The sequence below is a fragment of the Ambystoma mexicanum genome, chromosome 11 (genome assembly GCF_040938575.1).
Source record: "Ambystoma mexicanum isolate Mex_15411 chromosome 11, UKY_AmexF1_1, whole genome shotgun sequence".
Lineage (NCBI taxonomy): Eukaryota > Metazoa > Chordata > Amphibia > Caudata > Ambystomatidae > Ambystoma > Ambystoma mexicanum.
In genome coordinates, this window is record NC_090934.1 from 822544529 (window position 1) to 822565392 (window position 20864).

At 46.3% G+C, this 20864-nt stretch overlaps 15 non-coding genes across 15 annotated transcripts; all 15 read right to left on the reverse strand.

The window, feature by feature from the left end:
- Positions 1-915: 915 nt before the first annotated feature.
- TRNAW-CCA (transfer RNA tryptophan (anticodon CCA)) lies at positions 916-987 on the reverse strand. The gene has a single exon. It is a non-coding gene; the product is annotated as a tRNA-Trp (tRNA).
- Positions 988-1300: 313 nt separating this feature from the next.
- TRNAN-GUU (transfer RNA asparagine (anticodon GUU)) lies at positions 1301-1374 on the reverse strand. The gene has a single exon. It is a non-coding gene; the product is annotated as a tRNA-Asn (tRNA).
- A 1790-nt stretch (positions 1375-3164) lies between these two features.
- TRNAW-CCA (transfer RNA tryptophan (anticodon CCA)) lies at positions 3165-3236 on the reverse strand. Its single transcript has one exon. It is a non-coding gene; the product is annotated as a tRNA-Trp (tRNA).
- A 313-nt stretch (positions 3237-3549) lies between these two features.
- Positions 3550-3623, reverse strand: TRNAN-GUU (transfer RNA asparagine (anticodon GUU)). The gene has a single exon. It is a non-coding gene; the product is annotated as a tRNA-Asn (tRNA).
- Positions 3624-5796: 2173 nt separating this feature from the next.
- Positions 5797-5870, reverse strand: TRNAN-GUU (transfer RNA asparagine (anticodon GUU)). The gene has a single exon. It is a non-coding gene; the product is annotated as a tRNA-Asn (tRNA).
- A 1789-nt stretch (positions 5871-7659) lies between these two features.
- TRNAW-CCA (transfer RNA tryptophan (anticodon CCA)) lies at positions 7660-7731 on the reverse strand. Its single transcript has one exon. It is a non-coding gene; the product is annotated as a tRNA-Trp (tRNA).
- Positions 7732-8044: 313 nt separating this feature from the next.
- On the reverse strand, positions 8045-8118 carry TRNAN-GUU (transfer RNA asparagine (anticodon GUU)). Its single transcript has one exon. It is a non-coding gene; the product is annotated as a tRNA-Asn (tRNA).
- Positions 8119-9908: 1790 nt separating this feature from the next.
- Positions 9909-9980, reverse strand: TRNAW-CCA (transfer RNA tryptophan (anticodon CCA)). Its single transcript has one exon. It is a non-coding gene; the product is annotated as a tRNA-Trp (tRNA).
- A 313-nt stretch (positions 9981-10293) lies between these two features.
- Positions 10294-10367, reverse strand: TRNAN-GUU (transfer RNA asparagine (anticodon GUU)). Its single transcript has one exon. It is a non-coding gene; the product is annotated as a tRNA-Asn (tRNA).
- A 2173-nt stretch (positions 10368-12540) lies between these two features.
- TRNAN-GUU (transfer RNA asparagine (anticodon GUU)) lies at positions 12541-12614 on the reverse strand. The gene has a single exon. It is a non-coding gene; the product is annotated as a tRNA-Asn (tRNA).
- A 1788-nt stretch (positions 12615-14402) lies between these two features.
- On the reverse strand, positions 14403-14474 carry TRNAW-CCA (transfer RNA tryptophan (anticodon CCA)). Its single transcript has one exon. It is a non-coding gene; the product is annotated as a tRNA-Trp (tRNA).
- A 313-nt stretch (positions 14475-14787) lies between these two features.
- Positions 14788-14861, reverse strand: TRNAN-GUU (transfer RNA asparagine (anticodon GUU)). The gene has a single exon. It is a non-coding gene; the product is annotated as a tRNA-Asn (tRNA).
- A 1790-nt stretch (positions 14862-16651) lies between these two features.
- Positions 16652-16723, reverse strand: TRNAW-CCA (transfer RNA tryptophan (anticodon CCA)). The gene has a single exon. It is a non-coding gene; the product is annotated as a tRNA-Trp (tRNA).
- A 313-nt stretch (positions 16724-17036) lies between these two features.
- Positions 17037-17110, reverse strand: TRNAN-GUU (transfer RNA asparagine (anticodon GUU)). The gene has a single exon. It is a non-coding gene; the product is annotated as a tRNA-Asn (tRNA).
- Positions 17111-19181: 2071 nt separating this feature from the next.
- TRNAN-GUU (transfer RNA asparagine (anticodon GUU)) lies at positions 19182-19255 on the reverse strand. The gene has a single exon. It is a non-coding gene; the product is annotated as a tRNA-Asn (tRNA).
- Between the last annotated feature and the right edge of the window lie 1609 nt (positions 19256-20864).

Sequence of the window (20864 nt, forward strand, 5' to 3'; positions counted from 1 at the left end):
GTAAGCTTTGTTTCAGAAAAAAACTTGCTAGAGGCACTAAGACAGATTACTGGGACAAAGGAAGAGGGTTTGGGGATTAGCACATCTCCTATGAAAGGTACAGTCACGCCCGAGACAACTCTGAGTGTCACCTCAAATTCTAAGAAATGCAAACTAGGGACCTACGCTTTTTATTGCCAGTGGATCTTTGTGTTCAGACAAATGTGCACGCCTCCCAGAGCCCCTTGCAATGCACTTAGGGAAAGGGGGGAAGGTGCTGTGAAGCCCTCTCGCTGACAATGTCTCTCTTGACTATAATGTATCTATGAGAGAGAGAGAAATAGGCAATGCAAGAGTGAAAAAGTAAAATGGAAATGTGTCTACTGAGACCAGTATAAGGGGAAATCCTCACAATCCAGGACCGACAGTTGATTGGGAGGGCGCTTACAGGTTTCCGACACCAGACCGGTACCTGAACTCACAAACCCAAACTGCAAAGTGATGGGCATTGCCACTAGACTGCTGACCCCCTTTCGGGGCCCCAGCATATATCCTTTAGTCACACCTAGAGTTCCCAGGACAGTGCAGCATTCAGCGATTACACGAAAATATTGACAGCGCTAGGAGGCCATGCAAATGGCAGAGGTATGCTTTACAAAGCCCACGTAGCGTGCACAAAACAGCACATCAGTCAGGCCCACTTGAAGAGATGGTAAAGAGGAAATACTTCTGCTGCATCCAGTAAAACATAGAGATTGGCCTGCTTTAAAGGTTGACCGTGTCCTTCATGGGTGTCTGTCAATATGATACTTCCCTGCTGCAAAGCTTACATTCGAAACGCCAGAACAACTAGGCCCAGAGCACAAAGATGCAGTCAGGTTGAAATAACGAATTACTGAAGAGCAATTTTATATTTCAGAGTGGGAAAAGCAAATATGCCCCCGACGTGATTTGAACACGAAACCTTCTGATCTGGAGTCAGACGCGCTACCATTGCGCCACGAGGTCCTTGTGGCAATCCACCTGGTGTGTCTGATGACAGAATAAAGGTAGGAGACGTACATGCACCTGCAGAGCCTCATTGTTTCTTTAAGTAGACTGGCTAGGATAGCTTCCTTCTGTGCATCAGTACACGCTGCAGCCAAACCCTTCCCATGAAGTCTTGATGTTTATGAATTGAATGGCAAGTTTTGAAAAACTAAAGCAAGCGAGAAGAATTGCTTACAGTTTATTGGATTTTTTGGACGTCAGCAGACGAGACCTGCGAGAGGTAAACAGAAGTTCATAGTTGGTCATGCTGAATTTTTGAGCCAAAATGCACCGTCCCTGGGTGGGCTTGAACCACCAACCTTTCGGTTAACAGCCGAACGCGCTAACCGATTGCGCCACAGAGACTCATGCAGTTCTTACACAGCGGCCTGATTGGTGTGCTGTTTGCTTATGCTTCCCAGGCAACCTGAAAATATTTCTAAAATAGCTCTATTTCCCACAGCAAATCAGGGTATCAAGCACTTCCCTACATCCCCTAATCCACAAACACAGGGGATTTAGTAGAGGACAGAGCCCATCAACAGTGCACCAAATGTCCTCTGTGTAGGCATAACTTGCTATGAGGAGAAAGCCACAGTTGCGCACTTGTGTTAAAAGGGGACAGTAGGCTGAACCCAGAGAACACGGGAGAAATGACTCAGGTTTACTGAGTGGAACACTCTGTGTCTTTGTGCCAAAAACAGCAGCGTCTTTTCGGTTAACAGCCGAACGCGCTAACCAATTGCGCCACAGAGACTCACTGGCATGTGTGTTCTGCCTTTGGCCTGATTGCATTGCTATTTTTTTCTGATTGGCAGAAAACCTGAACTTTTTTCTGAAAAAGGCATGCCTCTCTTAGCACTGCAGTGCATTAGACTGCTCCCTTGCTTCCCTGAGTCCCCAAATACACAACCACCTTGGGCACAATAGAAGACACATTCCAGCAGATTTAGCAAGAGTGCACCAAGGTTTCTATATGTAGGTACCTTGCTGAGAAGCAAGACCTGCAGTTGCATTCTTCTGTTAAAAGAGGGCAGCAGAGTGCACCAAGAGAACTTGGGGGAAGTAGCTTATGTTAACTACTTGCCATGCTCTTTATAGATCCCTCTGTTTGACTAGGTGAATTCTAATTTCTGGGGTAGAGTAAGCAATTTTTGGATCTAGATGCTGTGCGCAACAGGAATGCTATATACTGCACTGTACTGCTACTGAAAAGTTACCAATTTTACAGGATGTTCAGGTAAGCTTTGTTTCAGAAAACAACTTGCTAGAGGCACTAAGACAGATTACTGGGACAAAGGAAGAGGGTTTGGGGATTAGCACATCTCCTATGAAAGGTACAGTCACGCCCGAGACAACTCTGAGTGCCGCCTCAAATTCTAAGAAATGCAAACTAGGGACCTACGCTTTTTATTGCCAGTGGATCTTTGTGTTTCAGACAAATGTGCACGCCTCCCAGAGCCCCTTGCAATGCACTTAGGGAAATGAGGGAAGGTGCTGTGCAACCCTCTCGCTGACAATGTCTCTCTTGTCTATAATGTATCTATGAGAGAGAGAGAAATAGGCAATGCGAGAGTGAAAAAGTAAAATGGAAATGTGTCTACTGAGACCAGTATAAGGGGAAATCCTCACAATCCAGGACCGACAGTTGATTGGGAGGGCGCTTACAGGTTTCCGACACCAGACCGGTACCTGAACTCACAAACCGAAACTGCAAAGTGATGGGCATTGCCACTAGACTGCCCACCCCCTTTCGGGGCCCCAGCATATATCCTTTAGTCACACCTAGAGTTCCCAGGACAGTGCAGCATTCAGCGATTACACGAAAATATTGACAGCGCTAGGAGGCCATGCAAATGGCAGAGGTATGCTTTACAAAGCCCACGTAGCGTGCACAAAACAGCACATCAGTCAGGCCCACTTGAAGAGATGGTAAAGAGGAAATACTTCTGCTGCATCCAGTAAAACATAGAGATTGGCCTGCTTTAAAGCTTGACCATGTCCTTCATGGGTGTCTGTCAATATGATACTTCCCTGGTGCAAAGTTTACATTCGAAACGCCAGAACAACTAGGCCCAGAGCACAAAGATGCAGTCAGGTTGAAATAACGAGATACTGAAGAGCAATTTTGTATTTCAGAGTGGGAAAAGGAAGTATGACCCCGACGTGATTTGAACACACAACCTTCTGATCTGGAGTCAGACGCGCTACCATTGCGCCACGAGGTCCTTGTGGCAGTCCACCTGGTGTGTCTGATGACAGAATAAAGGTAGGAGACGTGCATGGACCTGCAGAGCCTCATTGCTTCTTTAAGTAGACTGGCTAGGATAGCTTCCTTCTGTGCATCAGTACACGCTGCAGCCAAACCCTTCCCATGAAGTCTTGATGTTTATGAATAGAATGGCAAATTTTGAAAAACTAAAGCAAGCGAGAAGAATTGCTTGCAGTTTATTGGATTTTTTGGACGTCAGCAGACGAGACCTGCGAGAGGTAAACAGAAGTCCATAGTTGGTCACGCTGAATTTTTGAGCCAAAATGCACCGTCCCTGGGTGGGCTTGAACCACCAACCTTTCGGTTAACAGCCGAACGCGCTAACCAATTGCGCCACAGAGACTCATGCAGTTCTTACACAGGGGCCTGATTGGTGTGCTGTTTGCTTATGCTTCCCAGGCAACCTGAAAATATTTCTAAAATAGCTCTATTTCCCACAGCAAATCAGGGTATCAAGCACTTCCCTACCTCCCCTAATCCACAAACACAGGGGATTTAGTAGAGGACCGAGCCCATCAACAGTGCACCAAATGTCCTCTGTGTAGGCATAACTTGCTATGAGGAGAAAGCCACAGTTGCGCACTTGTGTTAAAAGGGGACAGTAGGCTGAACCCAGAGAACACGGGAGAAATGACTCAGGTTTACTGAGTGGAACACTCTGTGTCTTTGTGCCAAAAACAGCAGCATCTTTTCGGTTAACAGCCGAACGCGCTAACCAATTGTGCCACAGAGACTCACTGGCATGTGTGTTCTGCCTTTGGCCTGATTGCATTGCTATTTTTTTCTGATTGGCAGAAAACCTGAACTTTTTTCTGAAAAAGGCATGCCTCTCTTAGCACTGCAGTGCATTAGACTGCTCCCTTGCTTCCCTGAGTCCCCAAATACACAACCACCTTGGGCACAATAGAAGACACATTCCAGCAGATTTAGCAAGAGTGCACCAAGGATTCTATATGTAGGTACCTTGCTGAGAAGCAAGACCTGCAGTTGCATTCTTCTGTTAAAAGAGGGCAGCAGAGTGCACCAAGAGAACTTGGGGGAAGTAGCTTATGTTAACTACTTGCCATGCTCTTTATAGATCCCTCTGTTTGACTGGGTGAATTCTAATTTCTGGGGTAGAGTAAGCAATTTTTGGATCTAGATGCTGTGCGCAACAGGAATGCTATATACTGCACTGTACTGCTACTGAATAGTTACCAATTTTACAGGATGTTCAGGTAAGCTTTGTTTCAGAAAACAACTTGCTAGAGGCACTAAGACAGATTACTGGGACAAAGGAAGAGGGTTTGGGGATTAGCACATCTCCTATGAAAGGTACAGTCACGCCCGAGACAACTCTGAGTGTCACTTCAAATTTTAAGAAATGCAAACTAGGGACCTACGCTTTTTATTGCCAGTGGATCTTTGTGTTTCAGACAAATGTGCACGCCTCCCAGAGCCCCATGCAATGCACTTAGGGAAATGGGGGAAGGTGCTGTGCAACCCTCTCGCTGACAATGTCTCTCTTGTCTATAATGTATCTATGAGAGAGAGAGAAATAGGCAATGCGAGAGTGAAAAAGTAAAATGGAAATGTGTCTACTGAGACCAGTATAAGGGGAAATCCTCACAATCCAGGACCGACAGTTGATTGGGAGGGCGCTTACAGTTTTCCGACACCAGACCGGTACCTGAACTCACAAACCCAAACTGCAAAGTGATGGGCATTGCCACTAGACTGCCGACCCCCTTTCGGGGCCCCAGCATATATCCTTTAGTCACACCTAGATTTCCCAGGACAGTGCAGCATTCAGCGATTACACGAAAATATTGACAGCGCTAGGAGGCCATGCAAATGGCAGAGGTATGCTTTACAAAGCCCACGTAGCGTGCACAAAACAGCACATCAGTCAGGCCCACTTGAAGAGATGGTAAAGAGGAAATACTTCTGCTGCATCCAGTAAAACATAGAGATTGGCCTGCTTTAAAGGTTGACCATGTCCTTCATGGGTGTCTGTCAATATGATACTTCCCTGCTGCAAAGCTTACATTCGAAACGCCAGAACAACTAGGCCCAGAGCATAAAGATGCAGTCAGGTTGAAATAACGAGATACTGAAGAGCAATTTTGTATTTCAGAGTGGGAAAAGGAAGTATGACCCCGACGTGATTTGAACACACAACCTTCTGATCTGGAGTCAGACGCTACCATTGCGCCACGAGGTCCTTGTGGCAATCCACCTGGTGTGTCTGATGACAGAATAAAGGTAGGAGACGTGCATGAACCTGCAGAGCCTCATTGCTTCTTTAAGTAGACTGGCTAGGATAGCTTCCTTCTGTGCATCAGTACACGCTGCAGCCAAACCCTTCCCATGAAGTCTTGATGTTTATGAATTGAATGGCAAGTTTTGAAAAACTAAAGCAAGCGAGAAGAATTGCTTGCAGTTTATTGGATTTTTTGGACGTCAGCAGACGAGACCTGCGAGAGGTAAACAGAAGTCCATAGTTGGTCACGCTGAATTTTTGAGCCAAAATGCACCGTCCCTGGGTGGGCTTGAACCACCAACCTTTCGGTTAACAGCCGAACGCGCTAACCGATTGCGCCACAGAGACTCATGCAGTTCTTACACAGGGGCCTGATTGGTGTGCTGTTTGCTTATGCTTCCCAGGCAACCTGAAAATATTTCTAAAATAGCTCTATTTCCCACAGCAAATTAGGGTATCAAGCACTTCCCTACCTCCCCTAATCCACAAACACAGGGGATTTAGTAGAGGACAGAGCCCATCAACAGTGCACCAAATGTCCTCTGTGTAGGCATAACTTGCTATGAGGAGAAAACCACAGTTGCGCACTTGTGTTAAAAGGGGACAGTAGGCTGAACCCAGAGAACACGGGAGAAATGACTCAGGTTTACTGAGTGGAACACTCTGTGTCTTTGTGCCAAAAACAGCAGCGTCTTTTCGGTTAACAGCCGAACGCGCTAACCAATTGTGCCACAGAGACTCACTGGCATGTGTGTTCTGCCTTTGGCCTGATTGCATTGCTATTTTTTTCTGATTGGCAGAAAACCTGAACTTTTTTCTGAAAAAGGCATGCCTCTCTTAGCACTGCAGTGCATTAGACTGCTCCCTTGCTTCCCTGAGTCCCCAAATACACAACCACCTTGGGCACAATAGAAGACACATTCCAGCAGATTTAGCAAGAGTGCACCAAGGATTCTATATGTAGGTACCTTGCTGAGAAGCAAGACCTGCAGTTGCATTCTTCTGTTAAAAGAGGGCAGCAGAGTGCACCAAGAGAACTTGGGGGAAGTAGCTTATGTTAACTACTTGCCATGCTCTTTATAGATCCCTCTGTTTGACTGGGTGAATTCTAATTTCTGGGGTAGAGTAAGCAATTTTTGGATCTAGATGCTGTGCGCAACAGGAATGCTATATACTGCACTGTACTGCTACTGAAAAGTTACCAATTTTACAGGATGTTCAGGTAAGCTTTGTTTCAGAAAACAACTTGCTAGAGGCACTAAGACAGATTACTGGGACAAAGGAAGAGGGTTTGGGGATTAGCACATCTCCTATGAAAGGTACAGTCACGCCCGAGACAACTCTGAGTGCCACCTCAAATTCTAAGAAATGCAAACTAGGGACCTACGCTTTTTATTGCCAGTGGATCTTTGTGTTCAGACAAATGTGCACGCCTCCCAGAGCCCCTTGCAATGCACTTAGGGAAAGGGGGGAAGGTGCTGTGAAGCCCTCTCGCTGACAATGTCTCTCTTGTCTATAATGTAACTATGAGAGAGAGAGAAATAGGCAATGCGAGAGTGAAAAAGTAAAATGGAAATGTGTCTACTGAGACCAGTATAAGGGGAAATCCTCACAATCCAGGACCGACAGTTGATTGGGAGGGCGCTTACAGGTTTCCGACACCAGACCGGTACCTGAACTCACAAACCCAAACTGCAAAGTGATGGGCATTGCCACTAGACTGCCGACCCCCTTTCGGGGCCCCAGCATATATCCTTTAGTCACACCTAGAGTTCCCAGGACAGTGCAGCATTCAGCGATTACACGAAAATATTGACAGCGCTAGGAGGCCATGCAAATGGCAGAGGTATGCTTTACAAAGCCCACGTAGCGTGCACAAAACAGCACATCAGTCAGGCCCACTTGAAGAGATGGTAAAGAGGAAATACTTCTGCTGCATCCAGTAAAACATAGAGATTGGCCTGCTTTAAAGGTTGACCATGTCCTTCATGGGTGTCTGTCAATATGACACTTCCCTGCTGCAAAGCTTACATTCGAAACGCCAGAACAACTAGGCCCAGAGCACAAAGATGCAGTCAGGTTGAAATAACGAATTACTGAAGAGCAATTTTATATTTCAGAGTGGGAAAAGCAAATATGCCCCCGACGTGATTTGAACACGAAACCTTCTGATCTGGAGTCAGACGCGCTACCATTGCGCCACGAGGTCCTTGTGGCAATCCACCTGGTGTGTCTGATGACAGAATAAAGGTAGGAGACGTGCATGGACCTGCAGAGCCTCATTGTTTCTTTAAGTAGACTGGCTAGGATAGCTTCCTTCTGTGCATCAGTACACGCTGCAGCCAAACCCTTCCCATGAAGTCTTGATGTTTATGAATTGAATGGCAAGTTTTGAAAAACTAAAGCAAGCGAGAAGAATTGCTTACAGTTTATTGGATTTTTTGGACGTCAGCAGACGAGACCTGCGAGAGGTAAACAGAAGTTCATAGTTGGTCATGCTGAATTTTTGAGCCAAAATGCACCGTCCCTGGGTGGGCTTGAACCACCAACCTTTCGGTTAACAGCCGAACGCGCTAACCGATTGCGCCACAGAGACTCATGCAGTTCTTACACAGGGGCCTGATTGGTGTGCTGTTTGCTTATGCTTCCCAGGCAACCTGAAAATATTTCTAAAATAGCTCTATTTCCCACAGCAAATCAGGGTATCAAGCACTTCCCTACCTCCCCTAATCCACAAACACAGGGGATTTAGTAGAGGACAGAGCCCATCAACAGTGCACCAAATGTCCTCTGTGTAGGCATAACTTGCTATGAGGAGAAAGCCACAGTTGCGCACTTGTGTTAAAAGGGGACAGTAGGCTGAACCCAGAGAACACGGGAGAAATGACTCAGGTTTACTGAGTGGAACACTCTGTGTCTTTGTGCCAAAAACAGCAGCGTCTTTTCGGTTAACAGCCGAACGCGCTAACCAATTGCGCCACAGAGACTCACTGGCATGTGTGTTCTGCCTTTGGCCTGATTGCATTGCTATTTTTTTCTGATTGGCAGAAAACCTGAACTTTTTTCTGAAAAAGGCATGCCTCTCTTAGCACTGCAGTGCATTAGACTGCTCCCTTGCTTCCCTGAGTCCCCAAATACACAACCACCTTGGGCACAATAGAAGACACATTCCAGCAGATTTAGCAAGAGTGCACCAAGGATTCTATATGTAGGTACCTTGCTGAGAAGCAAGACCTGCAGTTGCATTCTTCTGTTAAAAGAGGGCAGCAGAGTGCACCAAGAGAACTTGGGGGAAGTAGCTTATGTTAACTACTTGCCATGCTCTTTATAGATCCCTCTGTTTGACTAGGTGAATTCTAATTTCTGGGGTAGAGTAAGCAATTTTTGGATCTAGATGCTGTGCGCAACAGGAATGCTATATACTGCACTGTACTGCTACTGAAAAGTTACCAATTTTACAGGATGTTCAGGTAAGCTTTGTTTCAGAAAACAACTTACTAGAGGCACTAAGACAGATTACTGGGACAAAGGAAGAGGGTTTGGGGATTAGCACATCTCCTATGAAAGGTACAGTCACGCCCGAGACAACTCTGAGTGCCGCCTCAAATTCTAAGAAATGCAAACTAGGGACCTACGCTTTTTATTGCCAGTGGATCTTTGTGTTTCAGACAAATGTGCACGCCTCCCAGAGCCCCTTGCAATGCACTTAGGGAAATGAGGGAAGGTGCTGTGCAACCCTCTCGCTGACAATGTCTCTCTTGTCTATAATGTATCTATGAGAGAGAGAGAAATAGGCAATGCGAGAGTGAAAAAGTAAAATGGAAATGTGTCTACTGAGACCAGTATAAGGGGAAATCCTCACAATCCAGGACCGACAGTTGATTGGGAGGGCGCTTACAGGTTTCCGACACCAGACCGGTACCTGAACTCACAAACCGAAACTGCAAAGTGATGGGCATTGCCACTAGACTGCCGACCCCCTTTCGGGGCCCCAGCATATATCCTTTAGTCACACCTAGAGTTCCCAGGACAGTGCAGCATTCAGCGATTACACGAAAATATTGACAGCGCTAGGAGGCCATGCAAATGGCAGAGGTATGCTTTACAAAGCCCACGTAGCGTGCACAAAACAGCACATCAGTCAGGCCCACTTGAAGAGATGGTAAAGAGGAAATACTTCTGCTGCATCCAGTAAAACATAGAGATTGGCCTGCTTTAAAGCTTGACCATGTCCTTCATGGGTGTCTGTCAATATGATACTTCCCTGGTGCAAAGTTTACATTCGAAACGCCAGAACAACTAGGCCCAGAGCACAAAGATGCAGTCAGGTTGAAATAACGAGATACTGAAGAGCAATTTTGTATTTCAGAGTGGGAAAAGGAAGTATGACCCCGACGTGATTTGAACACACAACCTTCTGATCTGGAGTCAGATGCGCTACCATTGCGCCACGAGGTCCTTGTGGCAGTCCACCTGGTGTGTCTGATGACAGAATAAAGGTAGGAGACGTGCATGGACCTGCAGAGCCTCATTGCTTCTTTAAGTAGACTGGCTAGGATAGCTTCCTTCTGTGCATCAGTACACGCTGCAGCCAAACCCTTCCCATGAAGTCTTGATGTTTATGAATTGAATGGCAAATTTTGAAAAACTAAAGCAAGCGAGAAGAATTGCTTGCAGTTTATTGGATTTTTTGGACGTCAGCAGACGAGACCTGCGAGAGGTAAACAGAAGTCCATAGTTGGTCACGCTGAATTTTTGAGCCAAAATGCACCGTCCCTGGGTGGGCTTGAACCACCAACCTTTTGGTTAACAGCCGAACGCGCTAACCAATTGCGCCACAGAGACTCATGCAGTTCTTACACAGGGGCCTGATTGGTGTGCTGTTTGCTTATGCTTCCCAGGCAACCTGAAAATATTTCTAAAATAGCTCTATTTCCCACAGCAAATCAGGGTATCAAGCACTTCCCTACCTCCCCTAATCCACAAACACAGGGGATTTAGTAGAGGACCGAGCCCATCAACAGTGCACCAAATGTCCTCTGTGTAGGCATAACTTGCTATGAGGAGAAAGCCACAGTTGCGCACTTGTGTTAAAAGGGGACAGTAGGCTGAACCCAGAGAACACGGGAGAAATGACTCAGGTTTACTGAGTGGAACACTCTGTGTCTTTGTGCCAAAAACAGCAGCATCTTTTCGGTTAACAGCCGAACGCGCTAACCAATTGTGCCACAGAGACTCACTGGCATGTGTGTTCTGCCTTTGGCCTGATTGCATTGCTATTTTTTTCTGATTGGCAGAAAACCTGAACTTTTTTCTGAAAAAGGCATGCCTCTCTTAGCACTGCAGTGCATTAGACTGCTCCCTTGCTTCCCTGAGTCCCCAAATACACAACCACCTTGGGCACAATAGAAGACACATTCCAGCAGATTTAGCAAGAGTGCACCAAGGATTCTATATGTAGGTACCTTGCTGAGAAGCAAGACCTGCAGTTGCATTCTTCTGTTAAAAGAGGGCAGCAGAGTGCACCAAGAGAACTTGGGGGAAGTAGCTTATGTTAACTACTTGCCATGCTCTTTATAGATCCCTCTGTTTGACTGGGTGAATTCTAATTTCTGGGGTAGAGTAAGCAATTTTTAGATCTAGATGCTGTGCGCAACAGGAATGCTATATACTGCACTGTACTGCTACTGAATAGTTACCAATTTTACAGGATGTTCAGGTAAGCTTTGTTTCAGAAAACAACTTGCTAGAGGCACTAAGACAGATTACTGGGACAAAGGAAGAGGGTTTGGGGATTAGCACATCTCCTATGAAAGGTACAGTCACGCCCGAGACAACTCTGAGTGTCACTTCAAATTTTAAGAAATGCAAACTAGGGACCTACGCTTTTTATTGCCAGTGGATCTTTGTGTTTCAGACAAATGTGCACGCCTCCCAGAGCCCCATGCAATGCACTTAGGGAAATGGGGGAAGGTGCTGTGCAACCCTCTCGCTGACAATGTCTCTCTTGTCTATAATGTATCTATGAGAGAGAGAGAAATAGGCAATGCGAGAGTGAAAAAGTAAAATGGAAATGTGTCTACTGAGACCAGTATAAGGGGAAATCCTCACAATCCAGGACCGACAGTTGATTGGGAGGGCGCTTACAGTTTTCCGACACCAGACCGGTACCTGAACTCACAAACCCAAACTGCAAAGTGATGGGCATTGCCACTAGACTGCCGACCCCCTTTCGGGGCCCCAGCATATATCCTTTAGTCACACCTAGATTTCCCAGGACAGTGCAGCATTCAGCGATTACACGAAAATATTGACAGCGCTAGGAGGCCATGCAAATGGCAGAGGTATGCTTTACAAAGCCCACGTAGCGTGCACAAAACAGCACATCAGTCAGGCCCACTTGAAGAGATGGTAAAGAGGAAATACTTCTGCTGCATCCAGTAAAACATAGAGATTGGCCTGCTTTAAAGGTTGACCATGTCCTTCATGGGTGTCTGTCAATATGATACTTCCCTGCTGCAAAGCTTACATTCGAAACGCCAGAACAACTAGGCCCAGAGCATAAAGATGCAGTCAGGTTGAAATAACGAGATACTGAAGAGCAATTTTGTATTTCAGAGTGGGAAAAGGAAGTATGACCCCGACGTGATTTGAACACACAACCTTCTGATCTGGAGTCAGACGCTACCATTGCGCCACGAGGTCCTTGTGGCAATCCACCTGGTGTGTCTGATGACAGAATAAAGGTAGGAGACGTGCATGAACCTGCAGAGCCTCATTGCTTCTTTAAGTAGACTGGCTAGGATAGCTTCCTTCTGTGCATCAGTACACGCTGCAGCCAAACCCTTCCCATGAAGTCTTGATGTTTATGAATTGAATGGCAAGTTTTGAAAAACTAAAGCAAGCGAGAAGAATTGCTTGCAGTTTATTGGATTTTTTGGACGTCAGCAGACGAGACCTGCGAGAGGTAAACAGAAGTCCATAGTTGGTCACGCTGAATTTTTGAGCCAAAATGCACCATCCCTGGGTGGGCTTGAACCACCAACCTTTCGGTTAACAGCCGAACGCGCTAACCGATTGCGCCACAGAGACTCATGCAGTTCTTACACAGGGGCCTGATTGGTGTGCTGTTTGCTTATGCTTCCCAGGCAACCTGAAAATATTTCTAAAATAGCTCTATTTCCCACAGCAAATTAGGGTATCAAGCACTTCCCTACCTCCCCTAATCCACAAACACAGGGGATTTAGTAGAGGACAGAGCCCATCAACAGTGCACCAAATGTCCTCTGTGTAGGCATAACTTGCTATGAGGAGAAAACCACAGTTGCGCACTTGTGTTAAAAGGGGACAGTAGGCTGAACCCAGAGAACACGGGAGAAATGACTCAGGTTTACTGAGTGGAACACTCTGTGTCTTTGTGCCAAAAACAGCAGCGTCTTTTCGGTTAACAGCCGAACGCGCTAACCAATTGTGCCACAGAGACTCACTGGCATGTGTGTTCTGCCTTTGGCCTGATTGCATTGCTATTTTTTTCTGATTGGCAGAAAACCTGAACTTTTTTCTGAAAAAGGCATGCCTCTCTTAGCACTGCAGTGCATTAGACTGCTCCCTTGCTTCCCTGAGTCCCCAAATACAAAACCACCTTGGGCACAATAGAAGACACATTCCACAGATTTAGCAAGAGTGCACCAAGGATTCTATATGTAGGTACCTTGCTGAGAAGCAAGACCTGCAGTTGCATTCTTCTGTTAAAAGAGGGCAGCAGAGTGCACCAAGAGAACTTGGGGGAAGTAGCTTATGTTAACTACTTGCCATGCTCTTTATAGATCCCTCTGTTTGACTGGGTGAATTCTAATTTCTGGGGTAGAGTAAGCAATTTTTGGATCTAGATGCTGTGCGCAACAGGAATGCTATATACTGCACTGTACTGCTACTGAAAAGTTACCAATTTTACAGGATGTTCAGGTAAGCTTTGTTTCAGAAAACAACTTGCTAGAGGCACTAAGACAGATTACTGGGACAAAGGAAGAGGGTTTGGGGATTAGCACATCTCCTATGAAAGGTACAGTCACGCCCGAGACAACTCTGAGTGTCACCTCAAATTCTAAGAAATGCAAACTAGGGACCTACGCTTTTTATTGCCAGTGGATCTTTGTGTTCAGACAAATGTGCACGCCTCCCAGAGCCCCTTGCAATGCACTTAGGGAAAGGGGGGAAGGTGCTGTGAAGCCCTCTCGCTGACAATGTCTCTCTTGTCTATAATGTAACTATGAGAGAGAGAGAAATAGGCAATGCGAGAGTGAAAAAGTAAAATGGAAATGTGTCTACTGAGACCAGTATAAGGGGAAATCCTCACAATCCAGGACCGACAGTTGATTGGGAGGGCGCTTACAGGTTTCCGACACCAGACCTGTACCTGAACTCACAAACCCAAACTGCAAAGTGATGGGCATTGCCACTAGACTGCCGACCCCCTTTCGGGGCCCCAGCATATATCCTTTAGTCACACCTAGAGTTCCCAGGACAGTGCAGCATTCAGCGATTACACGAAAATATTGACAGCGCTAGGAGGCCATGCAAATGGCAGAGGTATGCTTTACAAAGCCCACGTAGCGTGCACAAAACAGCACATCAGTCAGGCCCACTTGAAGAGATGGTAAAGAGGAAATACTTCTGCTGCATCCAGTAAAACATAGAGATTGGCCTGCTTTAAAGGTTGACCATGTCCTTCATGGGTGTCTGTCAATATGATACTTCCCTGCTGCAAAGCTTACATTCGAAACGCCAGAACAACTAGGCCCAGAGCACAAAGATGCAGTCAGGTTGAAATAACGAATTACTGAAGAGCAATTTTATATTTCAGAGTGGGAAAAGCAAATATGCCCCCGACGTGATTTGAACACGAAACCTTCTGATCTGGAGTCAGACGCGCTACCATTGCGCCACGAGGTCCTTGTGGCAATCCACCTGGTGTGTCTGATGACAGAATAAAGGTAGGAGACGTGCATGGACCTGCAGAGCCTCATTGTTTCTTTAAGTAGACTGGCTAGGATAGCTTCCTTCTGTGCATCAGTACACGCTGCAGCCAAACCCTTCCCATGAAGTCTTGATGTTTATGAATTGAATGGCAAGTTTTGAAAAACTAAAGCAAGCGAGAAGAATTGCTTACAGTTTATTGGATTTTTTGGACGTCAGCAGACGAGACCTGCGAGAGGTAAACAGAAGTTCATAGTTGGTCATGCTGAATTTTTGAGCCAAAATGCACCGTCCCTGGGTGGGCTTGAACCACCAACCTTTCGGTTAACAGCCGAACGCGCTAACCGATTGCGCCACAGAGACTCATGCAGTTCTTACACAGGGGCCTGATTGGTGTGCTGTTTGCTTATGCTTCCCAGGCAACCTGAAAATATTTCTAAAATAGCTCTATTTCCCACAGCAAATCAGGGTATCAAGCACTTCCCTACCTCCCCTAATCCACAAACACAGGGGATTTAGTAGAGGACAGAGCCCATCAACAGTGCACCACATGTCCTCTGTGTAGGCATAACTTGCTATGAGGAGAAAGCCACAGTTGCGCACTTGTGTTAAAAGGGGACAGTAGGCTGAACCCAGAGAACACGGGAGAAATGACTCAGGTTTACTGAGTGGAACACTCTGTGTCTTTGTGCCAAAAACAGCAGCGTCTTTTCGGTTAACAGCCGAACGCGCTAACCAATTGCGCCACAGAGACTCACTGGCATGTGTGTTCTGCCTTTGGCCTGATTGCATTGCTATTTTTTTCTGATTGGCAGAAAACCTGAACTTTTTTCTGAAAAAGGCATGCCTCTCTTAGCACTGCAGTGCATTAGACTGCTCCCTTGCTTCCCTGAGTCCCCAAATACACAACCACCTTGGGCACAATAGAAGACACATTCCAGCAGATTTAGCAAGAGTGCACCAAGGATTCTATATGTAGGTACCTTGCTGAGAAGCAAGACCTGCAGTTGCATTCTTCTGTTAAAAGAGGGCAGCAGAGTGCACCAAGAGAACTTGGGGGAAGTAGCTTATGTTAACTACTTGCCATGCTCTTTATAGATCCCTCTGTTTGACTAGGTGAATTCTAATTTCTGGGGTAGAGTAAGCAATTTTTGGATCTAGATGCTGTGCGCAACAGGAATGCTATATACTGCACTGTACTGCTACTGAAAAGTTACCAATTTTACAGGATGTTCAGGTAAGCTTTGTTTCAGAAAACAACTTGCTAGAGGCACTAAGACAGATTACTGGGACAAAGGAAGAGGGTTTGGGGATTAGCACATCTCCTATGAAAGGTACAGTCACGCCCGAGACAACTCTGAGTGCCGCCTCAAATTCTAAGAAATGCAAACTAGGGACCTACGCTTTTTATTGCCAGTGGATCTTTGTGTTTCAGACAAATGTGCACGCCTCCCAGAGCCCCTTGCAATGCACTTAGGGAAATGAGGGAAGGTGCTGTGCAACCCTCTCGCTGACAATGTCTCTCTTGTCTATAATGTATCTATGAGAGAGAGAGAAATAGGCAATGCGAGAGTGAAAAAGTAAAATGGAAATGTGTCTACTGAGACCAGTATAAGGGGAAATCCTCACAATCCAGGACCGACAGTTGATTGGGAGGGCGCTTACAGGTTTCCGACACCAGACCGGTACCTGAACTCACAAACCGAAACTGCAAAGTGATGGGCATTGCCACTAGACTGCCGACCCCCTTTCGGGGCCCCAGCATATATCCTTTAGTCACACCTAGAGTTCCCAGGACAGTGCAGCATTCAGCGATTACACGAAAATATTGACAGCGCTAGGAGGCCATGCAAATGGCAGAGGTATGCTTTACAAAGCCCACGTAGCGTGCACAAAACAGCACATCAGTCAGGCCCACTTGAAGAGATGGTAAAGAGGAAATACTTCTGCTGCATCCAGTAAAACATAGAGATTGGCCTGCTTTAAAGGTTGACCATGTCCTTCATGGGTGTCTGTCAATATGATACTTCCCTGCTGCAAAGCTTACATTCGAAACGCCAGAACAACTAGGCCCAGAGCACAAAGATGCAGTCAGGTTGAAATAACGAGATACTGAAGAGTAATTTTGTATTTCAGAGTGGGAAAAGGAAGTATGACCCCGACGTGATTTGAACACGCAACCTTCTGATCTGGAGTCAGACGCGCTACCATTGCGCCACGAGGTCCTTGTGGCAGTCCACCTGGTGTGTCTGATGACAGAGTAAAGGTAGGAGACGTACATGGACCTGCAGAGCCTCATTGCTTCTTTAAGTAGACTGGCTAGGAAAGCTTCCTTCTGTGCATCAGTACACGCTGCAGCCAAACCCTTCCCATGAAGTCTTGATGTTTATGAATTGAATGGCAAGTTTTGAAAAACTAAAGCAAGCGAGAAGAATTGCTTGCAGTTTATTGGATTTTTTGGACGTCAGCAGACGAGACCTGCGAGAGGTAAACAGAAGTTCATAGTTGGTCATGCTGAATTTTTGAGCCAAAATGCATCGTCCCTGGGTGGGCTTGAACCACCAACCTTTCGGTTAACAGCCGAACGCGCTAACCAATTGCGCCACAGAGACTCATGCAGTTCTTACACTGGGGCCTGATTGGTGTGCTGTTTGCTTATGCTCCCCAGGCAACCTGAAAATATTTCTAAAATAGCTCTATTTCCCACAGCAAATCAGGGTATCAAGCACTTCCCTACCTCCCGTAATCCACAAACACAGGGGATTTAGTAGAGGGCAGAGCCCATCAACAGTGCACCAAATGCCGTCTGTGTAGGCATAACTTGCTATGAGGAGAAAGCCACAGTTGCGCACTTGTGTTAAAAGGGGACAGTAGGCTAAACCCAGAGAACACGGGAGAAATGACTCAGGTTTACTGAGTGGAACACTCTGTGTCTTTGTGCCCAAAACAGCAGCGTCTTTTCGGTTAACAGCCGAACGCGCTAACCAATTGCGCCACAGAGACTCACTGGCATGTGTGTTCTGCCTTTGGCCTGATTGCATTGCTATTTTTTTCTGATTGGCAGAAAACCTGAACTTTTTTCTGAAAAAGGCATGCCTCTCTTAGCACTGCAGTGCATTAGACTGCTCCCTTGCTTCCCTGAGTCCCCAAATACACAACCACCTTGGGCACAATAGAAGACACATTCCAGCAGATTTAGCAAGAGTGCACCAAGGATTCTATATGTAGGTACCTTGCTGAGAAGCAAGACCTGCAGTTGCATTCTTCTGTTAAAAGAGGGCAGCAGAGTTCACCAAGAGAACTTGGGGGAAGTAGCTTATGTTAACTACTTGCCATGCTCTTTATAGATCCCTCTGTTTGACTGGGTGAATTCTAATTTCTGGGGTAGAGTAAGCAATTTTTGGATCTAGATGCTGTGCGCAACAGGAATGCTATATACTGCACTGTACTGCTACTGAAAAGTTACCAATTTTACAGGATGTTCAGGTAAGCTTTGTTTCAGAAAAAAACTTGCTAGAGGCACTAAGACAGATTACTGGGACAAAGGAAGAGGGTTTGGGGATTAGCACATCTCCTATGAAAGGTACAGTCACGCCCGAGACAACTCTGAGTGTAACCTCAAATTCTAAGAAATGCAAACTAGGGACCTACGCTTTTTATTGCCAGTGGATCTTTGTGTTCAGACAAATGTGCACGCCTCCCAGAGCCCCTTGCAATGCACTTAGGGAAAGGGGGGAAGGTGCTGTGAAGCCCTCTCGCTGACAATGTCTCTCTTGTCTATAATGTATCTATGAGAGAGAGAGAAATAGGCAATGCAAGAGTGAAAAAGTAAAATGGAAATGTGTCTACTGAGACCAGTATAAGGGGAAATCCTCACAATCCAGGACCGACAGTTGATTGGGAGGGCGCTTACAGGTTTCCGACACCAGACCGGTACCTGAACTCACAAACCCAAACTGCAAAGTGATGGGCATTGCCACTAGACTGCTGACCCCCTTTCGGGGCCCCAGCATATATCCTTTAGTCACACCTAGAGTTCCCAGGACAGTGCAGCATTCAGCGATTACACGAAAATATTGACAGCGCTAGGAGGCCATGCAAATGGCAGAGGTATGCTTTACAAAGCCCACGTAGCGTGCACAAAACAGCACATCAGTCAGGCCCACTTGAAGAGATGGTAAAGAGGAAATACTTCTGCTGCATCCAGTAAAACATAGAGATTGGCCTGCTTTAAAGGTTGACCATGTCCTTCATGGGTGTCTGTCAATATGATACTTCCCTGCTGCAAAGCTTACATTCGAAACGCCAGAACAACTAGGCCGCAACCTTCTGATCTAGAGTCAGATGCGCTACCATTGCGCCACGAGGTCCTTGTGGCAGTCCACCTGGTGTGTCTGATGACAGAGTAAAGGTAGGAGACGTACATGCACCTGCAGAGCCTCATTGCTTCTTTAAGTAGACTGGCTAGGATAGCTTCCTTCTGTGCATCAGTACACGCTGCAGCCAAACCCTTCCCATGAAGTCTTGATGTTTATGAATTGAATGGCAAGTTTTGAAAAACTAAAGCAAGCGAGAAGAATTGCTTGCAGTTTATTGGATTTTTTGGACGTCAGCAGACGAGACCTGCGAGAGGTAAACAGAAGTTCATAGTTGGTCATGCTGAATTTTTGAGCCAAAATGCATCGTCCCTGGGTTGGCTTGAACCACCAACCTTTCGGTTAACAGCCGAACGCGCTAACCGATTGCGCCACAGAGACTCATGCAGTGCTTACACTGGGGCCTGATTGGTGTGCTGTTTGCTTATGCTTCCCAGGCAACCTGAAAATATTTCTAAAATAGCTCTATTTCCCACAGCAAATCAGGGTATCAAGCACTTCCCTACCTCCCATAATCCACAAACACAGGGGATTTAGTAGAGGACAGAGCCCATCAACAGTGCACCAAATGTCCTCTGTGTAGGCATAACTTGCTATGAGGAGAAAGCCACAGTTGCGCACTTGTGTTAAAAGGGGACAGTAGGCTGAACCCAGAGAACACGGGAGAAATGACTCAGGTTTACTGAGTGGAACACTCTGTGTCTTTGTGCCAAAAACAGCAGCGTCTTTTCGGTTAACAGCCGAACGCGCTAACCAATTGTGCCACAGAGACTCACTGGCATGTGTGTTCTGCCTTTGGCCTGATTGCATTGCTATTTTTTTCTGATTGGCAGAAAACCTGAACTTTTTTCTGAAAAAGGCATGCCTCTCTTAGCACTGCAGTGCATTAGACTGCTCCCTTGCTTCCCTGAGTCCCCAAATACACAACCACCTTGGGCACAATAGAAGACACATTCCAGCAGATTTAGCAAGAGTGCACCAAGGTTTCTATATGTAGGTACCTTGCTGAGAAGCAAGACCTGCAGTTGCATTCTTCTGTTAAAAGAGGGCAGCAGAGTGCACCAAGAGAACTTGGGGGAAGTAGCTTATGTTAACTACTTGCCATGATCTTTATAGATCCCTCTGTTTGACTGGGTGAATTCTAATTTCTGGGGTAGAGTAAGCAATTTTTGGATCTAGATGCTGTGCGCAACAGGAATGCTATATACTGCACTGTACTGCTACTGAAAAGTTACCAATTTTACAGGATGTTCAGGTAAGCTTTGTTTCAGAAAACAACTTGCTAGAGGCCCTAGGACAGATTACTGGGACAAAGGAAGAGGGTTTGGGGATTAGCACATCTCCTATGAAAGGTACAGTCACGCCCGAGACAACTCTGAGTGCCTCCTCAAATTCTAAGAAATGCGAACTGGGGTCCTACGCCTTTTATTGCCAGTGGATTTTTGTGTTTCAGACAAATGTGCACGCCTCCCAGAGCCCCTTGCAATGCACTTAGGGAAAGGGGGGAAGGTGCTGTGAAGCCCTCTCGCTGACAATGTCTATCTTGTCTATAATGTATCTATGAGAGAGAGAGAAATAGGCAATGCGAGAGTGAAAAAGTAAAATGGAAATGTGTCTACTGAGACCAGTATAAGGGGAAATCCTCACAATCCAGGACTGACAGTTGATTGGGAGGGCGCTTACAGTTTTCTGACACCAGACCGGTACCTGAACTCACAAACCCAAACTGCAAAGTGATGGGCATTGCCACTAGACTGCCGACCCCCTTTCGGGGCCCCAGCATATATCGTTTGGTCACACCTAGAGTTCCCAGGACAGTGCAGCATTCAGCGATTACACGAAAATATTGACAGCGCTAGGAGGCCATGCAAATGGCAGAGGTATGCTTTACAAAGCCCACGTAGCGTGCACAAAACAGCACATCAGTCAGGCCCACTTGAAGAGATGGTAAAGAGGAAATACTTCTGCTGCATCCAGTAAAACATAGAGA